General features: G+C 42.5%; 1 protein-coding gene across 2 annotated transcripts in view; it reads left to right on the top strand.

Moving 5' to 3' along the window:
- The first annotated feature begins 938 nt into the window (after window positions 1–938).
- The window catches only part of RAF1 (Raf-1 proto-oncogene, serine/threonine kinase), a 73,730-nt gene continuing 65,258 nt past the window's right edge, over window positions 939–9,410 (top strand). For both annotated transcript variants that reach the window (XM_051982554.1, XM_051982546.1), the window contains exon 1: window positions 939–1,021. The gene's annotated coding sequence lies outside the window, so the exon portion shown is untranslated. The remainder of the gene's footprint in view (window positions 1,022–9,410) is intronic.

Below are 9,410 nucleotides of genomic sequence, written 5' to 3'. Positions count from 1 at the left end.
CGCCGGCGCCCGGCATCCAGCGCTCAGGGCCGGGACACGCAGGGGGAGGCTTCCAGTGAATTAGGTGCCCCCAGCACTGCTCGGACCGGATCGATGGCTGTCACTGTCACTACGACCCAGCCCTCCGTGCCCAGTCTTTGCCTTTCTCGTGCCACGGAGCCCTGCACCGCGCTCGGAACCTAACAGGAACCGGACCTAAGAATGACCTGGGCCTTAGTTTCCTCATAGATGAGAAGAGCCCTGGGGGGACAGCTCGGGTCTCTCTTAGTGGAGGGCGTGGCCTTGGTGAAGGTCGCTATTCTCCTTCAGGCCCCCCGATCCTCGTGTCGCCGGATTCCGCGGGAGCTGGGGGGCTCAGCAATCCCGTAGGTCCCGCCCGGCTGCCAGGCCCCTGCCCTGGGCTTCAATCCCTGAAGCCCGCCCGTACGCCCCCTCACTAGCTCACTCGTAGTCCAAAATGGCGGCTGGGGCCGCGCTGAGGCCCCGCCTCCAGGGGGCGGGGCCTGAGCCAGGGAAGAGGGAACGATACCGGAGCCGATGAATGGGCGCCTAGGCCGTGGCAGCGGCGGTGGCGGCGGCGGGGGCCGCGGTAGGTGGGGGAGGCGCGGGGGAGGCGCCGCAGGTTAGGCCGAGGAGTGCCGAGCCTCCTCGTCGCGGACTCTGGGGCCGCCATTTTAGATGGAGGCAGCGAGCCGCCGCCAGCAGTGAGGGAGCGAGCGGGGCCGGAGCGGGAGCGCGAGCGCGAGCACCGCGGCGGCCAGGGAGCGCCCTTCCACGGGCTCGGCCGGGCGGCACGGCGGCGGCGGGCGGCTCGGGCCCTCGACTCCGCGGCGGCCGGCGGGCGGGCCCCTGCCCGGGGACGATGCGGGGGCCTCCGGGGGCCCCCTCCCCCGGGTTGGGGACGCGCCGCCGCTAATCGGGCCTGGGCGCTGACGACGCGCCGCCGCCGCCTCGGCCCGGGCTGCGGGCACGCTCGGGACGGGCCGGGCCGGGACGCACGCGGCGCGCACCGGCCCCGCAGGTAGGCGACCGAGCCGGCTCAGCCCGGCAGGCGAGTGTGGGGCCTCGGGCCTGGGGAGGCCGCGGCCCGGCGGGGAAAAGAGGGCTGAGGGCGTCTGGGCCGGGAGACACTAGAAAGGGCCTGTACCCCTCTGGGTACGGTGAGGAAACTGAGGCCGGGAAAGAGTCGAAGATCTAAAGCTGCAAGAGACCACCCTCACCCCTCTTTTGTACAGATGAGGAAACTGAAGTGGAGGGGAGGTCGTAGATCTAGTGCTGCTAGAGATAGCCCCCTTTGTATAGATGAGGAAACTGACGGGGGTCGTAAGTCTAGAGCTGCAGGAGACATCCCCCCCGCTTCGTACCGATGAGGGCACTGAGTGGGTCGTAGGTCTAGAGCTGCAGGAGACACTCCCCCCCTCCCCTTTTGTGCAGATGAGGAAACTGAGGGGAGGTCGTAGATTTAGAGCTGCAGGAGACTCCCCCCCTTTTGTGCAGATGAGAAAACTGAGGGGAGTCAGAGATCTAGAGCTGCAGGAGACTTCTCCCCTTTTGTGCAGATGAGAAAACTGAGGGGAGTCAGAGATCTAGAGCTGCAGGAGACTTCTCCCCTTTTGTGCAGATGAGAAAACTGAGGGGAGTCAGAGATCTAGAGCTGCAGGAGACTTCTCCCCTTTTGTGCAGATGAGAAAACTGAGGGGAGTCAGAGATCTAGAGCTGCAGGAGACTTCTCCCCTTTTGTGCAGATGAGAAAACTGAGGGGAGTCAGAGATCTAGAGCTGCAGGAGACTTCTCCCCTTTTGTGCAGATGAGAAAACTGAGGGGAGTCAGAGATCTAGAGCTGCAGGAGACTTCTCCCCTTTTGTGCAGATGAGAAAACTGAGGGGAGTCAGAGATCTAGAGTTGCAGAAGACTTCTCCCCTTATGCAGATGAGGAAAATGAGGGGGGTCGTAGATCTAGAGCTGCCAGAGACCCCTACTCCCCAGCCCATCCCGGTACAGATGAGGAAAGTGAGGCGGGGGAGGATGGGCAGGGAGGCCGTCTTAGAGCTGGAGCTTAGAAGGGATCCCCGAGGCCGAGGAGCGCGAGCCCCTCCTTGTAGAGGGGAGTAGAGGGTTGGGCGAGCGGCCTGTGAGCCCCCAACCTGGCAGCCCCAATTTGGGGGAAACCCCGATGCAGGCTCCCCGAGGGCCGAGGAGGCTCCAGTTCATCCCCACTGTCCCCGCCTCTCGCCTAATTTTTTGTGGCCTTTGGGAGGAGGAGGAAGACAGCGAACTCTCCTTGGGTGCATACTGCCTGGCAAGTGGCAACGCTAAGGGAGCCTGACTTGGTTCTTTGGCGCTGAAGAGGATGCTTTTTGCCGGGTGAAACCGGATTGGGGGAGGGTAGTTTTGGAGAAAGGAACTGGGGCAGACTTTGCGGGGATGTAAAAGTAAGTAAATTCAATTCTAAAGCCACGGGGTGTTCTAAGAAATCCATTCGCTAAAGCTTAAGGACTCTGGGAACCCAATGAGATGCCGAAGGACATTAGCAGAAAAAGGTTTCGGGAATGTTGGTCCTCGAGTGGCTGTTAAGCTCTTCGTTTTTCATGGCGAGATTTTTTTCTCCTTTTGTCCCCATTTAATTTCATACCTCACTTGGTCAGTTTCCTTTTGTGGAAATACTATTAGTGGTACGGTCAGCCTCTTGGGGGCATGACCAGCTGCATAGGGCACACGGCAGTCCAGCATATGTTAAACATAGACTGATGTCCTGTGGAAATTAGTTCACTTAGTGCTTGTCTCTTTAAATGAAAATTGATTATCTTTTCTATTTGAGAACCACGTTTCTTTTGTCCTCCTGATGCTGAAATTTGTAAACTTTTGAAGTGATTTTTTTTTTTAAAGTATCAAATTAAAATAGTATTACTTGTTTCTTCCTTGTTACTTGGTTGCGGGGAATTTCACGTTGTGTGTTTCCTACTTAGGCAGTAAGGAATAACATTCTCTTGTGTCCTTGCTTTTTATAGTTAGCCTTGAAAGCAAATTGCTGAATTGTAAAATTTAGTTTGGACTAATTTTTTAGTATTCTAGTTGTGTGTTAGTATATGTTGAAACTGTTGGGCAGCATCTAAGGATCCAAAGAGCAATCTGAGGATAGGTTGGTAGGTAGCTTGAAAAAAAGACTGTTAACTCTGCCAACTCCAAACACACTCAGCAATGGTAACAATAGCCTAATGGAATAAACCTGTGTCAAATGCAAATAGGTGTGCAGAGTGTACATCTCACATCATGGAGGTATCAAAGGCTGATGAGAAAAAATTGAATTTTTTTCTTTGAAATGCATTCACTTTCTGTTTATAATCATTTTAAAACACAAAGTTCATATTTACTAGCAAATTTGTTAGAACAGCACTAATACTCTCTTACTGTGGTGACAATGTTCCTTTATGATAGTTATAGTAATTTCTAGTCACTGTGCCACCTAGCTGCCTTCATATAGTAATTTCTATTATGTCATCCTTGGTATAGTATGTAGTGCATATGCATTTAAGCCAAAGTCTGATATTTAGTATCTTGAATGCTAGTCAGGTCGGTTTTAAATGGAAACAGTTGATTTATTTGGCCTAATACTTTGCTAGAATAAAGTTGTTACTGTTGTAGTTTAGAACTTTTCTAATTAGATAGCCAGGGTTTGTCATTGTAAGTTAGCAGAGATGTGTTTGTTTTTTCCAGGAACCAAGTATTTTGTGTTTCAGTAACTTTTAAGCATTTTTTCTTCATAACATTTAAAGTTAGAAGATCTCTGTGAAATTCACTTGAAAAAGTTCACTGTAGAACAAAAGGTTAGTAGAGAGTGATTGGGTCACTGGAATAATCAAAATAGAGGAGGAGAAAATAATATTTGGGTTCAGAATTGAAACCGCAGACTCATTAGAATTATCACAAGTTGTTTGCTTTTGTAGTTTAAAACATGCAGTATGAAGTATTTATATATTAGGATAAAAAAATTTGCATTTTCACTCAAAGTTAAATGTCATTTGCCTTTTCTTAAGTTGTGTGTATGTGTGTGTGTGTGTGTGTGTGTGTGTGTGTTTGTTTTAAATTGCTTTGAATCTGAAAGCTTTGTGGAATTTTGTTTCTAGAAGGCAAGATTTTATTAATCTTTTTATACCCCATAACTCCTAACTCAGTATCTACATAGTAGTTGCTTAGTAAACAATTCAGTTCAGGTCAGTTTTACTTTTTATGAAATATAATCATAGGTTCAGTTCAATTTTTTTAAATCTCTATTCTCTCTTATTAATACTATAAGCTACTTCTGCAAATATTCTGACTTAATTTTTATGCTATTATTATAGCAACTTTATGATTATGTAAGATTTTGGTCTCATAACATATTTTATTTTAGTAATTTGTCATTTAATGGCAGAAAAAGTTGCATGAGAAGGTATATTTTGTTTAACATTTAGACAGTTTCTATGTCTCGGGAGTAGGTTTTCAGCTAAAGAGTATATTCTGCCTTGGTGTTGACTTAAAATTCTTATCCTAATGATTGTTATTGAAAGATGGTAGATTAAATTGTCAGTCAATGGAAGTGTGTGGAAAGGATATAATTGAGAAGCTTAAACCTTAAAATGCCTTAAGTAGACTTAGAAAAGCTCTGCTCATAGGAGTGAAAAATCTTCAAAGTGAATGTCTTCAAATTTAAACACTGACTATGCTACAATGTATTTGGAAGGTTGGAGTTTGGGTTTATACTGTTCAAATTTGGAGGGTAGTGAACTTTCCACCCAACTAGAATAAGTAGGTTCCAAATATGTTGGTCTTTATATTTGTAAGATCACAGTAGCTAATTATGTGTTTGAAAATTGCTATGGAACTCTTTGAAGGATAATCATATTTGGGCAGAGGGTTAAAATCTCTTAATGATCAAAATATTTCATTTTTAATATTGCAGTGTTTTAGAATCATTCTGTTTCAACATTTTCTGGCATGCTTAATTGAATAATTTTTAGTTTTCAATTTTTTAGTTTTAGTTTTCAATTAAGAGAAGTTCTGTGTTTTTTTTTTTTTTTTTTTTTTTTTTTTTGCCATCCTAGTTTTGCTTCTAGGATCAGATCTGTGTGGATTCAGATATCTAGTGAGGTGTGGATTCTTTTGTTATTGGCTTTTACCAACCACAGCTATCTGAAGTTTGTTTTTTTTTTTTTTTTTCCTTCAAATTACTAACAAAAGTATGCTAATTAGCATCACATTCCAATCAATGCACATAGAATTTCTTGAGAACACTTGACAGTCTAGATTTATTTTTAGACCAGACTCCTAGGAAAGTTGCCTCATTGACTCTGACTGGGTGTGGTATGTTGGTTAACTTAGTCTTAAAACTGACTCAAATTTATAGAATCTTTGAGGTCTAAAAGCTTATGTACATTTTTTTTTTGCCCTAAAAATCAGTGTTTTGGGGGAACCAACTATATGCCTTGTAGTCATGTCTGATTGTTTTCCATAGATTCTGATGGAGCTGTACATTTACAATATTCTTGTCTTTTTTACCTGTCTAACTTGAATAATGAGAGTAACTATGATATACATGTTTTCCTTTTAATAAAGATTTTCCTTTTTTTCATGTTTCTAGACTTTTCTGGAAAGTAAAAATGTTATAACCATTTCTTTGAAGGAAGTTAATATTTGATTAAAATTCTGCTTTTTTTCTCCTCAAAATAAGAGAGGCTGAGTCAAGTTTCCTATATTCTGCCATTTATTCCTTTTAGATTTAAGAACATCTGAGTTGCTGACTTTCCTACTTTGAAAATTCAGGTCTATCTGGGTGGGACATCTCCCTGTGGATGGATTGGTCAGCTTTTCCTTTTCGGGGCAAAGAAAATTAAGAAAGGAACTTCATTTTCTGTGGTTTGAAGTTATTTCATGCAGGAGAGAGAGATCTGAATCAGTACCTATAATTGTCTATTATTGATTGAGTCCTTTGAGAAAGGCTAAGTTCTGAAGTACAATTTGTTATGCATCTATTGATGTATTAGATCAGAGAGTCTAATGCTGGAATCCTTTTTGGGCATAGCTAGTTCTGAAAAATAAGTGTCACTCCTTTGTATACGTGGATCAGATGATCTCTGAGGTTCCTTTCAGCTCTGAATCTTCTCATTTTGCAAACTATCATAGTGTATCCCACTGTGGGCAGTATTTTCCCAGAGACAGCTTTATTTCTGTAAGAAAGGTCATATCAGGAGAATTAGTTCTCTTTGGAGACTCTGAAGGTCCTACGTGTCCAGTGTGAATATTTGTATCAGATACTTATTAGATTGAAAGTTCCTTCAGGACAGGCTTATCACAGTATCTGGTACCTAGTAGGGGCTTAATAAATGCGCATTGACCAATACCAAAAGGTTCATCATTGTTATCTACATTCGCTCTTATTAGCAGACTTTGATACTGTAAGAAAGAGGTGTGGACAATAAAGATTCCCTCCTCTAGGAAAAACATTAAGGGATGTATATAAATGCCATATCCCCTTTTAGGACCTTATTTTATGACTTGAGTGAGCCATAATTGAGACAAGAGAGATTATCTATGACAGTCTTCTGCACTGATTAATTTAATTCCCTGGCAAATTCAGTTCAATTCAAGTAGCATTTATTAAATGTCTGTTTTGAAGCACTGTACTAGAAGCAGGAAATACAAAGACAAAAATGAAAAACAGGTTCTATTATCAAGAAGCTTACATTATCCTGGTGAAATAAAACATTTATACAAAAGTAGTTACAAGATAATTTCAGGAGCTAGAGACTTTAGAAAAAAATTCCACTAAGAGGGAGTCCCTTAGTTGAACTTTGAAAGAAGATAAGGATGGGATGAAGGTATTGGAGTCAATTAAGGTATCCTGAACAGCCTGAGAAAAGGCATTGAAGCCCCAGATGAAATGCCAAGTTCAAATTGGCCAAAGTGTAGACCACTTTTAAAGGGCAATAATATAAAATGAATCTGGAAACAGACTGGGAAATGCTTTAAATGTCAACCAGATGAGTTTGTATTTTATTCTAAAAGTGATCAGGAACTCTTAAGCCTCTACTAGGCTCTAAGAGAATGTCATGAGACCTCTTATGAGAGTAAAAGGAAGTGTAAGGTGAACAGTTCTTTTGTTGCTCCATGCATGCCTCTACATTTGTCCCCCACTATCATGTTGTGATAAATTTTTTTTGTCCATTTTCTCTAGGGACCTTATGTACAAAGAGAGATTGTCACTAGTTTGAAAGTAATATTTTGTACCAAATGCCTTAGTAAATGCCAGTGCTGAAAGGTAATTGAAGATAGTCAAGTTGTTGAGCATTTATTAAGGACTTACTTTTTAAGACATTGTGCTGAGGATACTGAGAAAGACAGAAACAATCCCTTTCCTTATTTATTTATTTGTTTTTGCTGAGGCAATTGGGGTTAACTGACTTGCCAAGGTCACACGGCTAGGAAGTGTTAAGTGTCTGAGGCTGGACTTGAACTCAGGTCTTCCTGACTTCAGGGCTGGTGCTCTATCATCCACTTTGCCACCTGGCTGCCCTGGAGATCACACTTTATTGGGGGAAACAACATATAAACCATGTACAAACAAGATAGATAACAGGACTGTAGATAATATTAAGAGGGTATTAGTATTAAAAGAGCTCAAGAAAGGCTTTGGCAGAAGATGGGCTTATAGTTGAGTCTTGAAAGAAGCTAGGAAACCAGGAGGTACAGTTGAGGAAGAAAAAGTCATTATGGACTGCCAGTGAAAATGTATGGAATGATTCCTAGCCAATTATCAATTGTGCGGGTTGTGACGGCTTGTGAGCTAGAATACTAGAGAGGGAGGGAATGGTGATCACTGAACCCTTGGAGTGCTCAATTGGGGGAATGGGCACAGAGGGGGTTCTACACCATGCCATGCTCAGATGAATGCTTCAGGACAGCTGAAGTGGAGATGGATCTGAGAAGGGAGAGACTTGGACCAAGAAAGCAATTAGGAGGCTGATTGAATAGGCCAGAGGTGATGAAGATCTGAACTGGTGGTTGCTATAGAAATGGAATTGTCAAAAATGTCATGAAAGTGGAATCGACAGAATTTGACAGCTGAGTAGATGGGGCTAGGGTGGTGGTAGTATGAAACTGAGATTTACTCTGAAGTTGACAGTTGTATGACTAAAAAGATATTGGTATGAGCAACAGAAATAGTGAGGTTTTGAGGAGGGGTAGATTTAAGGGGAAATAATGAAAATGAGTTCTAATTTGTAAATGTTGAGTCTGAGAAATCCAGATAGAGATGTTCAGTAGGCATTTGTTGATAGAGGAATAGAGTTTAAGTGAAAGATGAAGTGTGGTGGTTTATCTGTGTAGAAATAATCATCTATCCCATGGGAACTGATAAAGAGCTGATGATGATTATAGCTAACATTATTATAGAGAGATTACTATGGTGCCTAAGTGCTTTACAATGATTATTTCTGTCCTCACACAAACCTTGGGAGAAAGGTGCTATTATTATGTTGATTTTACAGTTAAGGAAATATAGGCAAATAAATAGGTGAATTGATTTGTCCACAATTAGGTTAGTATTTGAGGCTGTATTTGAATTCAGGTCTTCCTGACTGCAGATTTAGCACTCTATCCACTGTGCCACCTAGCTGAAGAAAAGCAAAAATAAAGAATTCAAAGTCTTGAAGAATGTCCATACTAAATGGGAAAGAGGAGCTGGAGGAGGAATCAGGAAAGGAGAGTGATGAAGGAGGGGGTGGAAGAACATAGGGAAGAGCAGCATCAGTAAGACATGGAAAAAGAATGTGCCAATAGATGGATTGGTCACCTGTATCAGAAGTTCATACAGGTTATAAAGGAACAGAACTGAGGAAAGGACATAGGACCTAGCAATTAAAAAGATCACTGCACCATAAATTAGATGTTTTTATTTATACAGAGTTGAATTTTTGTACACACACATCACCAATGTAGTTAAAAATAGAAGGGAAACATTTAACTGGGTTAATTTTTTTCACATAAAGTTTCTCTAATAAAGGTCTGGTAGTTGAGATAATTAAGAAATTAAATCATATTTAGAAGAATAAGAGTCATTCCCCAATAGATAAGAGTGGTCAAAGGATTTAAATAAACAGTTTTCAAGGAACGAAACACAAATCAACCATTATATGTAAAAATCCTTAAAATCACAAATAAAGTTATTCACATTAAAACAAAGTCCATGCATATCAAATTGAGAAAGAGGACAAAAAAGGAAAATTTGGAGTTTCAGGAAAACAGACACATTAATGCACTGTGGTGAGGTATGAACTGGTCCATCCATTCTGGAAAGCAATTTGGATCTAAGCCTCCCAAATTTCTAAAACACAAATACCTTTTGACCCAGTGATACCACTCCCAAGCTTACACCA

The sequence above is a fragment of the Antechinus flavipes genome, chromosome 1, assembly GCF_016432865.1.
Source record: "Antechinus flavipes isolate AdamAnt ecotype Samford, QLD, Australia chromosome 1, AdamAnt_v2, whole genome shotgun sequence".
NCBI classification, from domain to species: domain Eukaryota; kingdom Metazoa; phylum Chordata; class Mammalia; order Dasyuromorphia; family Dasyuridae; genus Antechinus; species Antechinus flavipes.
Note: the sequence above shows the minus strand (reverse complement) of the source record. Positions and strands in the feature narration are given on the sequence as shown.